At 54.7% G+C, this 18,030-nt stretch overlaps 1 protein-coding gene and 1 non-coding gene across 5 annotated transcripts in view; both read right to left on the bottom strand.

The window, feature by feature from the left end:
* Positions 1-18,030, bottom strand: part of Smug (Single-strand-selective monofunctional uracil-DNA glycosylase) — a 463,559-nt gene that overhangs the window by 381,247 nt on the left and 64,282 nt on the right. The gene's annotated exons all lie outside the window — the stretch shown is intronic.
* Positions 9,574-9,692, bottom strand: LOC137651362 (5S ribosomal RNA). The gene has a single exon (XR_011046095.1). It is a non-coding gene; the product is annotated as a 5S ribosomal RNA (ribosomal RNA).

The raw sequence follows: 18,030 nt of genomic DNA, 5'->3' as shown, positions 1-18,030 counted from the left end.
GGAGGGGGTCTCACTTCCGACTGGGGGCAGGTAAGCTCATAGCTACGTATGAGTAAAGAGAGTTCTAGCGATGAAGAAATATCCACGCCCTTCAATCTGAAGGCCAAGCTTAAGGCTGAGCGATAGCCTTTCACTGCCGAGACAGAAAGGCGCATTTCTTCTCGCAGATACACGAGGAAGTCCGCTATTGCTGGAATAGTGGCATCGAGTGGAGAGATACCCCTTCCACGACACCAACCACAAAAGACTCTCCACTTCGCTTGGTAGACTCCCTCAGAGGACCTTCGCAGATGCCGTGACATTCTCTCCGCAACCTGTTGCGAAAAGCCTCTCTCCGCGAGGAGACGCTGGATAGTCTCCAGGCGTGAAGCCGAAGCAAGGCTACGGCCCTGTGAGGGACACCGGAGTGGGGTTGTCTGAGAAGCTCGTGTCGTGGAGGAAGCTCCCTTGGGAGTTCCGTCAGGAGTTGCAGAAGGTCCGGAAACCATTCCGCGTGATGCCATAGCGGAGCTACTAGAGTCATGGAACAGTTGACCGATAGTCTGGTCCTGTTGAGGACCCTTCTCATCAGACAGAATGGTGGGAAGGCGTACACGTCGATGTTGTCCCACCGTTGCTGGAAAGCATCTTGCCAGAGTGCCTTGGGGTCCGGGACTGGTGAGCAGTACAGGGGCAGCTTGAAGTTCAAGGCTGTCGCGAACAAGTCCACCGTCGGGGAACCCCACAAAGTCAGGACTTTGTTGGCTATCTGAGGATCCAAAGACCACTCGGTACTCACTATCTGCGAAGCCCTGCTCAGACTGTCGGCGAGCACATTCCTCTTGCCAAGAATGAAGCGAGCTGATAGTGTTATCGAGTGGGTTTCGGTCCACCTCAGAGTCTCTACTGCAAGATGGGATAGCTGTTGCGAAAAAGTGCCTCCCTGCTTGTTGATATAAGCCACTACCGTGGTGTTGTCGCTCATCACCACCACGGAGTGACCCGCCAGGGACCGTTGGAACTGCTGAAGAGCCAGAAAGACGGCTTTCAATTCTAGCAGGTTGATGTGTAGGCACTTTTCTGATTCTGACCAAAGGCCTGAGGCCCTCTGGTTCAGAACGTGCGGCCCCCACCCTTCTTTTGACGCGTCCAAAAACAGAGTCAATTCCGGGGGGAGGACGAGAAGACTCACTCCCTTCCGCAGGTTCTCGTCGGCCAGCCACCACCGCAAGTCCGTCTGTTCCAGAGACCCAATTGGGATCAGAATGTCCGGGGAATCGGATCCTTGATTCCACCGGGACTTGAGCCGCCATTGAAGGGATCTCATCCTGAGGCGGCTGTTTGGAACCAGACGGGCCAGGGAGGATAGGTGGCCTAAGAGACGCAACCACGATTGGGCGGGGAGTTCTTTTCGCCTGAGGAAAGGTTCCGTCACCCTCCTCAGCCTTGCTATCCGGTCGTCTGATGGAAAGGCTTTGTGGAGATTGGTGTCTATTAGCATGCCTAGATAAACCAGTCGTTGGGACGGCTGCAGAGAGGTACTTCTCGAGGTTTACCACGATCCCCAGATCCTGGCAAAGATCCAGAAGCCTGTCTCGGTGCCGAAGAAGGGTCGACTCCGAGTCTGCTAGGATCAGCCAATCGTCCAGGTAACGAAGGAGACGAATGCCGTTCCTGTGCGCCCAAGATGAAATCAGGGTGAACACTCTGGTGAACACCTGAGGAGCTGTGGAGAGACCGAAACACAGTACCTTGAACTGGTAGATCTTGTTGTCTAGGCAGAATCTCAGGTACTTCCTGGAAGACGGATGGATTGGGATCTGGAAGTACGCGTCCTTTAGATCCAGTGTACACATGAAGTCTTTTGGTCTCACCGCAAGTCTGACCGTGTCTGCTGTCTCCATGCTGAACCGGGTTTGTTTGACAAACCTGTTCAGAGCTGAGAGATCGATGACGGGTCTCCAGCCTCCAGTAGCCTTCTTTACAAGAAAGAGTCGACTGAAGAAGCCTGGGGAGCCGTCCACGACCTCCTGGAGAGCACCCTTCTCGAACATGGTCTCGACTTCGGCCTGAAGGGCCAACCCCTTTGCCGATCCCATGGCATAGGAGCTCAACGACACTGGATTCGCTGTCAGGGGAGGTTGAGATGACGTGAACGGGACGCGATAACCTTGGCCTATCACTGAGACCGTCCAAGCATCGGCCCTGTGTTGCTGCCACCTGCGGACGCAACGCTGAAGGCATCCCCCCACAGGTGGACACCCAGGGGGACTGCCACCCCTAGGGCTTGCGGCCGCGGCCGCCACCCCTAGGAGTCTTGCCTCCCCTGGAGGACTTACCGCCCCTCTTGACCTTGGCTGGAAAGGGCTGGGGCTTAGACACCACTTTCTTAGCTGCCGGTGCCTGTTTGGGAGCCTTACGAGACTGTTGCTGCTGTTGTGGCGGGGATGGAGGCTTATAGGGCCGAGTTGTAAGGGCCCTGTGGAGGAGGGAGTCCGTGCTGGATTTCCTCCACCTCTCAGCCGTTCGCTCCAAGTCTTGAGGCTCAAACAGGCTCTCCCCCAGAAGGGAAGCATGTCGGAGCCTACACACATCTACGGCGGGGACCTTCGGATGGAATCTCTCGAACACAGCATCGCGACGCTTCAACACCGAGTTGGCCCACAGGGTGGTAACCTGGTGCGCCAAAAACTCGATGGAGCGGGTGCCCGAGAGCAAGAAGGTCTCTAGGGCCTTCCTATTGGTCTCCTTGGACAAGTCCTCCGATCGCAATAGGATGCCCAGAGATCCTAGCCAGAAGTCCAGCCACGAAGTGGCCTGCATGGCACACTTAGCGACCTTCTCGTGGTTAAGGATCTCTGCCGCCGAGAACGACACCTGCCGGGCAGAGAGTTTCTCAAGGGGAACTCCCTTCGCCAGCTCCTCCACAGAGTGATGGAGAGGAAGAGCGAGGTTGTGCTCACCCAGGATCTCGAAATACCTCCTCTGCTGAAGGCGAGGAGGAGGGATGAGCTTGTTCCCGGCAGTGGAACGACTGGAGGAGGCAAGAAGTGCGAGCTGAGCGTTGGCCCTAGCTCTGGCACTCTTCAGCCCCCGAGACCAGGGCAGAGCTGCACTGGTCTTAGGGGCCTTCCGAACGTCAAACACTTCATCCAGAATCGTGTCTTTGCCTTCACGGGGGGCGATGACTGGATCCGTAAGTCTGTTAAGTTGCCTTATCAGGCTTAGGACCTGCCAGAAGGCATGTTCGGACTCTTGCTGTTCTCCTCCCTGCGGGCTGGCAGCTAAGTCTCCTGCCCCAGGAATCTCTTCCTGGGGTGATACGTGGACATTCCCCTGGGTAGTCGTGGGTTCCTGACGAATCCTTGCAGAGGATTTAGGGACGGTCTTGGAATCCTTGGGTTCCCTCCTGGGAGGGATACAGGATCCCAACAACGAGGTTCGAGGGGCCCCTTCCTCACGAGACGATTCTCCTGCCTGAAGCGAAGTCTCCCCCCCTGGTGCCGAGGGGAAGACTACCGCCCCACTGGACTCACCCGAGGACGGAAAGGCCTCGTCCACGGGAGAAGGAGAGAGTACTCGTGCAGGAGAAGGGACCTTCGAGACCGACCTCTTGGGAACCAACTTCGCCCTGGGGGAAGTCACCACGAAGTCCACTCCTCTCTTTCTCTTCAGCGTAGGAGAGACAGCCGCTGGTTTGTTACCCTGGCCGGCGAGTGCTGGTTTCATAACCCTCACTAACGCCCGTGCCAGCGGACCAAACCAAGTCTGCTGCTCCAAGGACACAGAGTCCGAAATCCTCGCTAAAGGGAAAGGGATCGGGCGATCCTTTGGAGTGGACACGACGGTACCTGCCTGAAAAGAAGGTGGGGAAGAATGCTGTACTGACCTGTCTTCGTCCTGCACTACCAACCTGTGCTTGGATGGAGGTGATCCCGAGTGCCGTCTAGGAGCACGCGTCCCTGCTGTTACCACCGGCTGTGGAATTCGCCGCGAACGATGGTCGCGCGAGGGCGAATGGTCGCGCGAAGGCGAATGGTCGCGCGGAAGCGCGGGCGAGCGATCGCGCGGGCGCGCAGGTGGATGATCGCGCGGGCGCACAGGCGAGCGGTCTCGCGGGCGCGCAGGCGAGCGATCGCGCGGGCGCGCAGGCGAGTGGGCGCGAGGGTGGGCAGGTAAATGAACACGTGTCCGAGGCGACGAACGCAAGCGTTGGCGCAACGGCGAGGGATCGTGCTGCCGCGTAGGTGAGGAAGATCGCTGGCGATGTAGATCCACAGGCGATCGATGACGAGCTGGTGAGTGCAGTCACTCAAGGTGGCGATGGTGCGATGTGGTATGTCGACGCACTGGTGTGCGATGGTGAGCAGCATGCGCAGGTGAATGACCGCGTAATGGTAAGCGATGGCGAGCAGCATGCGCAGGTGAATGATCGCGTGATGGGGTGCGATGGTGATCAGCATCCGCAGGAGAGCGATCGTTCAGGGTCGTGCGATGAGGAGCAGCATGCGTAAGCGGGCGATCGTGCAGGGGCGAGCGATGGCGAGCAGCATGCGCAGGTGGCCGATCGCGTGATGGGGTGCGATGGTGATCAGCATCCGCAGGAGGGCGATCGTGCAGGGTCGTGCGATGGCGAGCAGCATGCGCAGGAGGGCGATCGTGCAATGGCGAGCGATGGCGAGCAGCATGTGCAGGCGGGCGATCGCGCGACGGCGAGCTAGAAGCTGGCGAACCATGTTCCTTCAGGAGCGTTGGCGAACGTCGGCGCGCTAGTTGTCGCTGTTGAATAGGCGATACTAAGATCGCCTGTGCGCACTGGCCAGCAGGTGAACACTGGCGAGGAGGTAATCGCTGGCGCGTAGGTGATCGCTGGCGAGTTGGTGATCGCTGGCGAGCAGAAGGTCGACGCGTGTCCTGTGAGAGGACAGGTGGCGCGGCGCGTTCACGAGCAGGAACGGGAAGATCGCTGGCGCGTTGGCAAACATGTGTTTCTGACACACGCGCAGCACGATGTTGCGTAGCCACAGGACCAGGCAGATGATGAGCAGGGAGTTCAGCAGGAACTAAAGGGTGGTCAGAGACCGCAGGGCGAGGGTCCTCAAATGAGCGCTGACGCTCGGAAGAGAGCTGACGAGCAGGAGAGCGTTGGCGAGGGGGGCGAACATCAGGAGAGAGCCGAGGAGCAGGTGAGCGTCGGCGAGCAGGAGAGTCTTGGCGAGCAGGAGAGCGCTGGCGAGCAGGAGAGCGCTTGTGCGCTAGCACTGCTCGCGTAAGGGAAGGATCCCTTAGCCCCGAAGGGACCGTTGCCAGTCGGGTGACGAGTTCTCCAGAAGGCGAAGATCCGGCAGGAGATGGTGAGCGGTCTGCAGAGAGGTTCAAGGAGGGCGGAGCAGTAGGTTGAGGCTGACGAGGAGAGTCCCCCCCGGAGGACGAAGACCCAAAGAGGCGCCTCTTAGTCCCCCTGTAAGGGGAAGGGAGGCCCTTGTGGCGTAGAGGACGGTGAGCCTTACGGCGGATACGGCCTCGGGGGAGATCGTCGGGACCATCGGTCCTCCGAAGGGGAGTCTCCGTCAAAACACTTCCCTCAGAAGGAAGCTGAGCAGCAGTCGAGACCGAAGGACTCACTTCCCCCTTCGAAGGATGTACGGAAGGAGGAGGAGAGCCTTTAGCACCATCACCAGCAACAGCACCTGCGGCGGAAGGCCCAGCCACGTCGGAGGCCTCTGTCACCACGACGTCGACAATAGACAAAGGGCCTACCTCTGCTACCACCGGCGACTGCTTAACAGCGGCCCCCAACGAGACAAGGTCAATAAGAGCGACCCTGGAGGGCAAGCCCTTAAGCCCCAGGGACGACCAAATCTGTAAAAGATCATCACTGGATAAGGCATTATCAATAACCTCCCCCGGAGGAGGAGGGGGAACCGCCTCGCTATGGGAGGCGACGCCCTCTCCCCCCACCGAAGGTCGGGAAACAGAACAAGGGCCTGCGCTCCCACTCGGCCGACTCTCCTTAGGAGGCGGACGAGGGGGAGCTTCGGAGGAGGTTTGGGCGGCGGAAGAAGAGTCCCGAGAACCTTCCTCCTTCAAGGCTAACCCCGGAGGAGAACGGTCTCTCTTGGACTTCTTCTTACGCCGACGGCCAAACCTCTCCCACTGGGAGGCAGACAACTCCCTGCACTCACGGCACATATTCTCCTGGTCACACCGTCGGCCCCGACATTGAGGGCAGAGGGTGTGTGGATCCGTATTAACGTCCGACATGAAAGTCCCACAAGGACGGCCGGCAACTCCAGGGCATGTACGCATAATAAAGAAAATAACTGAAGGTCAACTTCCAACCAATACACACGCTGAAAAGAAAAAGCAGAAAATTAAAGGCTGTCACGAAGGCGATGAGCAGACACGTCTGATCACCGCCGAGCCAAAAAGTGAAGTGAAGCAAGTCACCGGTGTGTGGAGGGGGGAGGGGTAGCAAGCTACCCTTCCCCACCCCCCGCTAACTAGCGCGGGGGTAATTAACCCTCGTTAAAAACTATTGGCTCGTCATTTCAGCTGCGCTAAAAGTAAACCCTTTGTAAATAGCGTGGTTTGTATTTCGGTTACGGAACAAATACTGGATAGTTAATAAAGAAAGAACTCACTTTTTTCATCTGTACGGTTTCACAAAAGGCTGTACAAGAGAACACAAGAATGTTGGAAAAATGACAAATTCGGAGATAATTTGTATTTTTCCTAACCATACAAACCTTAGCTATTTACATTGGGTATTAATTTCGGCGTAGCTGAAATGACGAGCCATTAGATTTTAACGAGGGTTTCCTACCCCGCGCTAGTTAGCAGGGGTAGAGGGAGGGGTAGCTTGCTACCCCTCCCTCCCTCACACACCGGTGAAATGTCTCACTTCACTTAGAGGTAGGACTTGACTTGGGGGACAGGGCTGGTGGGCAAATATGTGTAAATAGTTAAGGTTTGTATGGTTAGGAAAAATACAAATTATCTCCGAATTTGTCATTTGTTCCGTAACCGAAATACAAACCATACTATTTACATTGGGTGACTTACCCCTTAGGAAGGGTGGAAAGTCCCCAGCCATACTGGCTTTGGCTTTACCCGGGGACTCAGAATCCGAGTGAGTCGCACTCGAGAAAAGGAGTCCCTGCACCTCACAAGTTCCTTGCTCCGCAAGGAAACGTGTGGCCTACATAAGCTTGTGTGTGAAGGAAGAAAGTGTGACACGTCCTAGGCAGTTGACCTGGAGTTCCAAAAGGAACTCTGGGTTAGGACGGTCCTAATACCACCTCCTCAGGGTATGGGGGACGCGACAGTATTGACTCAATACTCGGAACACAAGGAAGCATGGTTTACCTGCAGAGGTTTGAGGTCAGCTATGCAGAGACCAGGATGCTGCTTCCCTAGTAGAGGGGATGATGAAGAAAGAAGTAAGGGCCAGACATACTTCTTTCGTTCATGCAGACTAAAACCTGATAACAATGCCCTCAACCTTCTGCTACCTGTCCAAAAAGGAGCCTGAGGTTAGACCAGCTGTTGTGTAGCCACCACAGAGCGATAGAAACGTATCGATACTCCTGTGGGTCATGTCCTGCAGGAAGCGGGCTGTGAAGGTCATTTGACGCTTTCAGACTCCAGCTTGTAGCACCTGCGTCACAGAGTAGTTCTACTCGAAGGCGAGGGACGTTGTGATGTATCCGACATCGTGCTGTAGGGCGACGTGACGGGGGAGGGTCTGGATTCAGTCCGAGCTGAAGAGGTATACTGGTGACTCTCCCCTGTGTCCTCCCTGTGCTCCCAACCCGGCTGCACGTGAGGACAAACTGCAGCTGTTCTCAAAGATAACCCCTCGATTCCTTTACTGGCAAGAAGGAGAAGGTTTGGGTCATCTGATACAGAATGGAGACTCGAAATCTTGAAGGAGTCGGACCGAAGGACCGGGACTCCAAGATTCTGAGTCTAGACAACTCAGGAGCAAACCTGAATGTTGCCTTTCCCCATTCTCTTGAAAATGCGGAGTCGTACGAGACCATGAAGATTGCTTACACACTGGCCGAGGCCAGAGTGAGCAGGAGCACCGTCCCCCAAGACGGAATACGATCAGAGGCCTGACGTAATGGTTCTTGAGAAGATCTCTTAAGGGACTAAAGAGTCCAAACCATGCTCCATGGAGGAAGTCTCACTCCGACTGGGGGCAGGGACGTTCGCAGCTTCGCATGAGCGAAGAAAGGTCCAGCGGGAAGGAAAAAGTCTATTCCTTTCAGCCTGAAGGCCAGGGAAAGGCTGAGCGACAGGCTTCACTGCCGAGAGCGGAAAAGAGTTTCCTCCCGCCGAAAAGCAAAATAACTCCGTTATTGCTGGAGAAGAGGCCTCAAGGGAAGAGGTATCTCTCCCACGACACCAACCACAGAAGACTCTTCACTTCGCCTGGTAGACCCCTGCGGATGACTATCGCAGGTGACGCGACCTCCGCTCTGCGACTGTAGCGGGTTGTCTCTTCTTGAGGAGGCGGCGTAGCGTCTCCAGGCGTGAAGCCGAAGCGATGCAACGGCTCGTGAAAGATGTTGTAGTGTGGTTGTTTGAGTAGCCTGTGCCGTGGGAGAAGCTCTCCCGGGAGTTCCGTCAGGGGAAGCAGAGGGTCCGGAAACCGTTCTGCATATAGTCACAGTGGAGCTCTCAGGGCCATCGAAAGGTTGACAGACAACCTGGTCTTGTTGAGAACCATTCTCAACAGACAACAATGGTGGGAAGACGCAGGCATCGATGTTGTCCCACCGTCACCGGAAAGCATCTTGCCAAAGAGTCTTGGGGTCCGAGACTGGGGGGAAGAACAGCGGAAGCTCGAAGTTCCAGGCTGTCGCAATCAGGTCCCCCAGGCCAGGACTTGCTGGTTACTAAAGGCCAAAGACCCCCAGGTACTCTCTATCTGCGAGGCTCTGCTCAGATAGTCGGAGAGAACATTCCTCTGCCCGGAATGAGCGAGCCGATAGTGGTATTGAGAGGACCTCGGATCATCTCAGTATCTCTACTGCAAGATGCGAAGGTATGAAAATGCGTCCCTTGCTGGTTGGAATACGCCAGTACCATGAAGTCGTCGCGCACGGAGCGACTCGGCAGGAACTGTAGGATCTGTAGAGGGGCCAGACTACGGCCCCTAAGCCTGCCTGAATGATGGGGAGGTATCCTTCAGGTCCTGACCATAGGCCTGAACCAGAACATGCCCCCCCCCCCCCCTTTTCTTTGACGAGTCCGAGAACAGCATCAAAATGTGGGGAAAGGACGAGAATATCCACTCCCATCAAGAGGTTCCATAGGTCAACCCCCATTGCAGATCTAAACGTTCCGCTGGTCCCATAGGGGCCAGAAAGTCCGGTTAATCGTTGCTTTGATACCACCGGAACTTGGGCCGCTTCACAGGAAACTTATCCTGAGGCGACCGTTCGGGACTTTAGACGGGTCAATGAGGAAAAGAGACCCAGGAAACGTTCCAAGGTAGGGCTGAAAGCTCTGCTTGACTGAGAACAGGTACTGCAACTCTCCTCAGCCTTGCCACAGTCAACTGAAGGGAAGGCTCGGAGAAGGAGGCAACAGCCTCTGGTGTTCCCAGGCGGTCACCCATCCAAGTACTGACCAGACCCAACGTTGCTTAACTTCGCTGATCGGACGAGAAGCGGTGTTTTCAACGTGGTATAGCTGTTGACTCAATATCATGGCTAGATACTCCAGATGTTGAGGCAGAAGTAGAGAAGGCTCCTAGCAAATTACCATGATCCCTCACTCTTGGTAAAGACCCGGAAGCTTGTCCCGGCGTTGAAGAAGGTCGAACCCGAGCCTACCGCAGTTGACCAGACCTCCAAAAGGCGAAGGAGGCGGAAGCCTGCTCCCGAGCGGCAATGAGGAAAGCAGGGAGCGTTCTCTGGGGAAAAACCTGCGATGCCGCGGCGGGATCGCCACACCGCATCTTAAGCAGGAACACCTGTAGTCTAGGCTGAATTCCAAGAGCTTCCTGGAAGATGGATGGAATGGAAACTGGAAGTACCCGTCCTTCCGATCCAGGGCCTAAGGAGTCCTGCAGCCTCGTTACCAGTCTGATCGACTCTGCTGTTCCACGCTGGACGAAGTTTGTTCGACAAACTTGATCAGAGCTGAGAGGTCGACGACGGAACTCCCGTCTCAGATGCTTTCCTACGAGAAAGGATCGACTGAAGAAGTCGGGGGGTGAAGCCGTCGACGACCCTATGGAGGATCTTCTCCTAAGGCATGGATCCTTCTGCCCAAACGGGCAAAACTCTTGCCGACCCCATGGCATAGAGGTTCAGCGAACTCTTGCCGACCCCGTGGCATAGAGGTTCAGCGACACTGGATTCGCTGACAGAGACGGAGAGATGGTAAGAGCGAGGCGCGATATCCTTGGCTGATCACGGAGATCGTGCAGGAATCGGCATCGGGAGCTGTTATCCGGATGAGTAACCTTAGGCATCCTCCCAGTGTGAGACCTGCAAGGGGGGGTTGCCAATCCTAGAGTTTGTGAACTCTGCCGCTCCCTCTAGGATTATGCCTCCCCGGGAGAGCCTTCCGTGCTACCTGTCCCTGACAGGAGGGGACTGCTATTGTACACCTTGTCTTAGCTGCCGTAGCCGGTCCGATAACTTAGGCCGACGAGGCTGAAAGAAGAGGCGTTGGAGGCCTGCAGGGTCTGGAAGAAAGCGCCTTGGAGGAGTGAAAACGGAAGTCGACTTCCTCCGCACAACAGCTGTTCATTTCTCTCTCCTTGGGCTCCAACAAGCTCTTCCCAAGGATGGAAGAGTGTCTGAGCTTGTCGACATCCACGGATGAGACACCCGAGGGGAAGCCCTCGGTCACTGCGTCTAGATGCTCCAACATCGAGTTTGCCCGCAAGTTCGAAACTTGGCGACGGAACGCAAAGGAGCTTGAGCCTGAGAGGAGGAAAGTACCTATGATCTTCCTGGAGCTTCCTTGTACAAAACCTCGGGTCACAACCGAGGAGGGAAAGGACGTGGTAAGCCCCTTCCACGGGATGGAGAAGAGGAAGGGCTAAACCAGTCACCCCTTGCCCGACGGAGAAATCTCGAAAGGAAACTTCCCTGGCACGACCCTTCCAGGGAATGACGAGGAGGAAGGGCTAACCCAGGTTCTGGAAAGAAGAATATTGCCCAGACCTCTCTGAAGATTCTTCCTGCTCTTGCACGTGCCATCCTCTGCGTTTACGGGGTGAAGACCGTGTTCAGGAAATACGCGCTCCAGAAGACTCGCTAGGCTGGCCGTGTTGCGAAACCCCGACGGGAATCGTGGTCACAATCGCCCTGGCGCTCGTGCGATGGTAAATCAATGGTTCGCGTGTGGCCGAAAGTGGAAGCGCCAGTGCGCGGGCACGCAGGAGCGCGGACGAAAGTGCGCGAGAGAGCGCAGAAGGAGGGCGAGCGTGGTTGGAAGGGCGAGAGCTGGCGGTCGGAATCCGATAGTTCACAGGCGAGCGATGACCCGTAGGCAAGCAATGGTTACTGCAGGAATCAAGCCGGCGCTCGCGCGATGGAACACCGTCGGTTCGAGCGATGGAACCCCGTCGGTTCGCGCGATGGAACACCGTCGGTTCGCGCGATGGAACACCGTCGGTTCGCGCGATGGAACACCGTTGGTTCGCGCGCGGGCGAACATTGGATCGCATGTGCGCGGGCGCGTGGGCGTGCGGTCGCGCGGGGCGCGTGGGCGTGCGGTCGCGCGGCACGTGGGCGTGCGGTCGCGCGGCACGTGGGCGTGCGGTCGCGCGGCACGTGTGCGTGCGGTCGCGCGGCACGTGGGCGTGCGGTCGCGCGGGCACGTGGGCGTGCGGTCGCGCGGGCACGTGGGCGTGCGGTCGCGCGGGCACGTGGGCGTGCGGTCGCGCGGCACGTGGGCGTGCGGTCGCGCGGCACGTGGGCGTGCGGTCGCGCGGCACGTGGGCGTGCGGTCGCGCGGCACGTGGGCGTGCGGTCGCGCGGGCACGTGGGCGTGCGGTCGCGCGGGCAAGTGGGCGTGTGGTCGCGCAGGCACGTGAGCGCGCGGGCGAGCGCAGGCGGTCGGGAGACCGATGGCGCGTAGGCGGGCGATGGCGCGTTGTCGAGCGATGGCGCGTCTTGGCGAGCGAAGGCCCGTAGGCGAGTGAAGGCGCGTTGGCAAGCGATGGCGCATCGGCAAGCGATGGCGCATCGGCAAGCGATGGCGCATCGGCAAGCGATGGCGCGTTGGCGAGCGGTGGTGCGTTAACAAAACGCTAGCGCGCAGGCGAAGAATCGCGCGGGCATGTAGGAGATCGCTGACGCGTAAGAGACTAGGGATGATTAACGCGAATCGCGCTAATCAGAAGGCGCGCAGGTGCATCAGGAAGGGGAGCGCCGATGCGAGCTGTCAATCAGGCGATCCTGGACGGTCAGGAAAAACTGTTGGCGCCCATTGGTGCGTGGCAGAAAAGGGCGCGCAGATGTGCGCTGGCGATTGAAGGAAGCTGGCGCACAGAAGGACAGAAGTAAAGGTGAGCGCTGGCAAGCAGGAGGAAGATCTACGGCAGACTCAGCTACCGGAGACCGTGGTCCACAGCAGGCAAGTGCTAGATCGCTACTGATGGTGTCCAGGGGACCTGACACGCGTGGAAGATCGATGGCGATCGTTGACGCGCAGGAGATCGCTGACAAGCAGGCGAACGTTGACGCGTCTGTGGTCGCTGGCGAGCAGAACGGCGACGAGTGGAATCCTGTGCGTAGAAGAAGAGTCCTTGTCCAAGACCTGAACCGAAGTTCTAGGTTGCGCGGGCGAATGTGGGCGCACAGGGCGCGTATCAGGAACTGGAAGCGCAGGTGCGCTCTGACGGACAGGAGATCTAGAGCGCTCAGGAAACCGATGGTGCGCAGGGCGCACAACAGGAACAGCAGGATGTTCGGAGTCCTCAGGAGAGCGCTGGCGAGCAGTGGGGCGATGATCATCAGGAGAGCGCTGACGAACAGGAGAGCGCTGGCGAACAGGAGAGCGCTAGCGATCAGGAAAACGCTGATGAGCAGGAGAGCGCCTGTGCGCTAACACTGCAGAAGGGCGCGCAGGGGAACCCTGACACGCAAGGGAAGCACCCCCCGTGGGAGGCAACCCTTTGCCCCGAAGGGACCGTTGCCCGTCGGATGACAAGGTCAGACTGCTGTCCATCTGCACCAGGGGCGGAAGGTCAGGAAGGCGTTGGAGATCGATCCCCGTAGAGATCTAAGGAGGTAGGAGCTGCAAGCTGCATACGGAGGAGATTAAAAAAGGCGCCTCTTAGCACCCTTATAGGGAGATGGGAGGCCCTTACGACGTAGCGGACGGTGAGCCTTATGGCGAAGGCGGCCAACAGCAACAACAGCAGAAGAGTCCTCCGAAGAGGAGTCTCTATGAGTGTACTCCCTCGCGAACGAAAGAGAAACACTTCGTAGAAGAGACGGGTCAGCCAGTGACCTAAAAAGAGCAATCCTCCAAAGAGGGGCTCCTGCAGTTGCCCAGCCCCTTGAGCGTAACTGCAGGTGCGACCGCTCAGCACCAAGAGCATAGTCGCACGAAAAAAAGGCAAGAGGAGATCCCACCAAAGGGAAAAAACTCAAGCCTGGATAGGAAAACTTCCCTCGGAAGGAAAGTTACCCACCCATGGAGGCGAGCCTCCTGAGTGTTCTAAAATGAACTGGAGAGCTGTCAATCGTCACGGGAGTACTTCCAGGAGAAGGAGACACGCCCCTGACGAAGATCTATAGGGAAGGCAGCAACAGCAGAATCCCCAGGCCTCAACAAGACAGCTCACTCCGTTGCCACATTACAGAAACGAACTAGATCGTTAACTGTGAAAAATAAAAACAAAAATCATTAGTTAACATTCATTCCCCCGGGAAGACTCCGAAGAGGAATCCCGAGGAAAAAAACACAAGAATTACACAACAGGCACGTGCCCTCACAACCACTTACACTCACGGAAGGAGAGCTGTAACAAACACAGAATTATAACAATTATAATTATGTAACTATGTAATTGCGTAATTTAAAAAATGAATGAACACTAAATAAAGAACGAAAACCCCGAAAGGAATCATTCTACAAAACTGAGAAATCAACCAATACAATTAGATTCATAAACTAATTGAGACAAAACATACGGCGTAGCAACCCCACCCACACGGGAAGGAAGCTACCCAGACGTAGTAAAGGTAACGTAGTAAGGGTGAACGACCCCAACAGAGAGAGAGAGAAAGACCGGAGTCAAACTCGATCGCAACCCATGAAATTACACCGTGGTGGCCTAACTGCCGAGGGCTCCACGGAGATATCGTACACTACACACACAAGGACGACCACAAAACAAAAAATGGCTGCCAAGCGAGGACAAAGACAGGCACGTCTGTCTATTGTCCGAGCCAAAAGTGAAGTGAGACATTTCACCGGTGTGTGAGGGAGGGAGGGGTAGCAAGCTACCCCTCCCCCTACCCCTGCTAACTAGCGCGGGGTAGGAAACCCTCATTAAAATCTAATGGCTCGTCATTTCAGCTACGCCGAAAGTAATACCCTATGTAAATAGCGTGGTTTGTATTTCGGTTACGGAACAAACTTAGTGTTATAATATATTCTATACTATAGTTTTCTCCATGCAGTATATACTATACTATAAAAATACTGGCTACTGTATACAATATAACGTGCCGGCCAGTACGTACCCTAACTTAGTTCCAAGGTATACTACCTTTAGACTATTGGATGGAAGATTGCTGGTTCAAATGTGTGCGCGGCCGGCCGGCAACATAAACGCTAGCCCCCGGCTGCCGGCCGCTAATCGTAGCGGCCGGCAGATCTTATGGTGTGCTTCTGTTGCCGGCCGGAAATGGTATGCTACCTATGCCGGCCGGCAGTAGAAAAGAACCAGAGAACTTCCACCTGCCCGGCTGCCGGCCACTCAGGCCGGCAGTCGGGCTAGAATGGATGTAAGGATATAAGACGGCACTGCCCTACAGCCCGGCATCCAGAAAGAGTGAACATAAGGAAGGGGAGAATGTAAATTCAGGCTTCCTTCTATCCAATGCCACCTGGCTCTACAGACAGACATGGATGTGAGACCAAGGGAGGTCTGGGGAACACTCTACAGAAGTTAGGCCTTTGCCAGCCGGCAAGGGACTGAGTCAGCTCCACATCTTAGCCTATACTAGGTACAGATGTAGAATGACGGCCAAGAGATGTATTGGCTAGGCCATTACTAAGGAAAGGGGGGGAAGAGGGTCCTACAAACTCTGCTTTAGTAAAAGATCACCGTGCAGCCAAGAAAGATCATCCTAGCCTAGGGGGAATCATGGGAGGGAGGCTGGCAATACTTGCCATCTCCCTCAGTACTAAAACAAGGTTTGGTGTTGTTATTCACAAGGGAAAGAAGAATCTAATCCTTCAGACCGAGAATAACAACACTGGACTAGTCTGCTAGATCACTAGAAGAAGGGATCATCTCGTACAGAAACCTTCAGAAGTGGTCTAGGGAGGCTAAGCCTCCTGTGTCTGCCCTAGGCCTAGCAAAGGAATCTCATTCTCTAAGCTAGAAAAAAACAGACCCAAACTAAATACTCTGATGTCCTGCCCCCTCCTGAAGCCAGATTCTCTGGAAATAGGAAAGAACAGAAACACCCTAATATAGTTATATCTAAATATTTATTCAGATAAACCATTAGGGTTAAGCCTAAGGTTTAAACAGAGGGAAAAGGGATTGCGCTTATTCTCCGAAGAGAAAAGAGCAAACGGGAAGTGTGCGAAAGTATACTAAGGCTCCATTAGGCAACTAGCCTAGGCGCGAAGAGAATCGATTACCTAAATCACCGAAACTCTCTCGTATACGATCTTGGAAGAAATATCAACAATATCTTATATGTATAAAACTGCCTAAAGCTTCGATAAATTTTAAAACACTCGGAAATCTGAATATCATGCATGAAAGTACTAGGGCCAAACGTCTAGGCTACGAAGCCTTGAGTAGGCTAGGATCGGTAATTCATTCGCCGAAATAAAAATACTAATAGCATCATATAAAGAATTCCTATGTAAAGCTAAATAGCTAAAATCATTAAAGCATAAGGGCCGGGAACATCGCTCTTGCTAACTAAATGACTCATGCATGGCGAGCGACAGCGTCCAGGACGCCTCCGGTAAGCAACAGCTCTTGTAACTAAAATATCGCTATCAAATTATTTTAAAAACACCAGGAGCTTACATTTATACATAACAAAGATAATACTCAACTTTCCAGAGGCAGAAGAGGCAGGAGAAAGCATCATAAGGTTGAAATAATCCAAGATTTACGAGTAAACACAGGAAAAACACCGAGTTGTTGAGCTACGCAAAAAGGAATACAGATGGTGCCATCGGCGGCGCTATGTACGCACTCGAAGCGAGATAGGAGAGGTGCCTTGTTAGCGGCTCTCCTTTCATTCTCATTTTTCGTTTTCTAGCCACTTTGACCCCTCGAAGTGTTAATTCTGTTCGGGGTGTAGATTGCTATGTGGCTTGTCAAGAATACGTCCTCTGATATTATGCGATATCCCTGGTTAAATTTAATTAGGGATATTTGCTCCAGGAGTTAGAATTCTGGATACCTTAAGGTAAATTCTCTGGGAATATCACCGTAGTCAAATATACCCAAGGAAGGTACCCTATAGGAACTTCCATCAGGACGACATGGCCTGAGCCCAAAAACCACGCTATTTAATAGGGGAGACTCACCCATTAGGCAGGATGGACGTCCCAGCCAGTCTGGCTTTTGGCTTTGCCCGGGGGCTCGTTATTTGAGTGTGTAAGCACCTAAGAAATAAGGAGTCCCTGCACCTAGCTAGAACCTTGCTACGCAAGGACTGCGGCCTACGCAAGCTGTGTGTGAAGGTATGAAGAAGTGTGACTCGTCCTAGAAAGTTGTTCTGAAGTTCTTTAGATGGATACTTGTAGACTAGGACTTTCCCAATACCACCTCGTCAGGGTATGGGGACGTAACAGTATTAATCTTAATACTAGGAACACAAGGGAGCATGGTTTACCTGCAATGGTTTGAGGTCAGCTATGAAGAGAACCCAGGATGCTGCTTTCCCTAAGAGAGGGGATGATGAAGAAAAGAATAAGGGCTAGTCAAACCTTTTCATTCATGCAGACTAAAACCGGGTAACTATGCCCTCAACCTTCTGCTACTTGTCCAATAAAGAGCTTGAGGTTTTAAACCAGCTGTTGTGCAGCCACCACAGGGCCGATAGCGAACGTATCGAGTCTCCTGTGGGTCACGTCTTGCTGGTAGTAGGATGTGAATGTTGTTTGACGCTTTCACACCCCAGCTTGAAGAACCTGCGTCACCAAAAACTTTCTTTTGAAGGCCAGGGACGTAGCTATGCCCCTGACAGCATGTGCTCTAGGGCGACGTGACGGAGGAGGGTCTGGATTCAAGGCCAGGTCAATGACCCTACGAATCCAGCCTCAAGCTCCTTACTGGGCACAGTAAGAGATGGTCTGGGTCATCTGTTACAGTACGGAGACTAGAAATCCGGAAGTAGTCGAATCGAGGATCTGCCACTCCAGGATTCTGAGTCTTGGCAATAAACTCAGGGACGAAGCTGAACGTTACCTCCCCCCATCCCCTTGAATGGGCGATGTCATACGAGAGACCATGAAGTTCGCTGACTCGCTTGGCCGAGGCCAAAGCTAGCAGGAATACCATTTTCCAGGTTAGGTGGCGATCTGATGCCTGGCGTAATGGTTCATAGGGAGGTCTCTTAAGAGATCTGAGAACTCGAACCACCTTCCATAGGGGAGGTCTCACTTCCGACTGAGGGCAGGTAAGTTCATAACTACGTATGAGTAGAGAAAGTTCTAGCGATGAAGAAATGTCCACTCCTTTCAGCCTGAAGGCTAGACTTAAGGCTGTGCGATAGCCTTTCACTGCCGAGACTGAAAGGCGCATTTCTTCACGCAAATACACGAGGAACTCCGCTATTGTTGGAATAGTGGCATCAAGTGGAGAGA

The sequence above is a fragment of the Palaemon carinicauda genome, chromosome 12 (assembly GCF_036898095.1).
Source record: "Palaemon carinicauda isolate YSFRI2023 chromosome 12, ASM3689809v2, whole genome shotgun sequence".
In the NCBI taxonomy this organism is placed as follows: domain Eukaryota; kingdom Metazoa; phylum Arthropoda; class Malacostraca; order Decapoda; family Palaemonidae; genus Palaemon; species Palaemon carinicauda.
The sequence above is the reverse complement of the archived record's forward strand: the minus strand, read 5'-3'. Positions and strand labels throughout refer to the sequence as shown.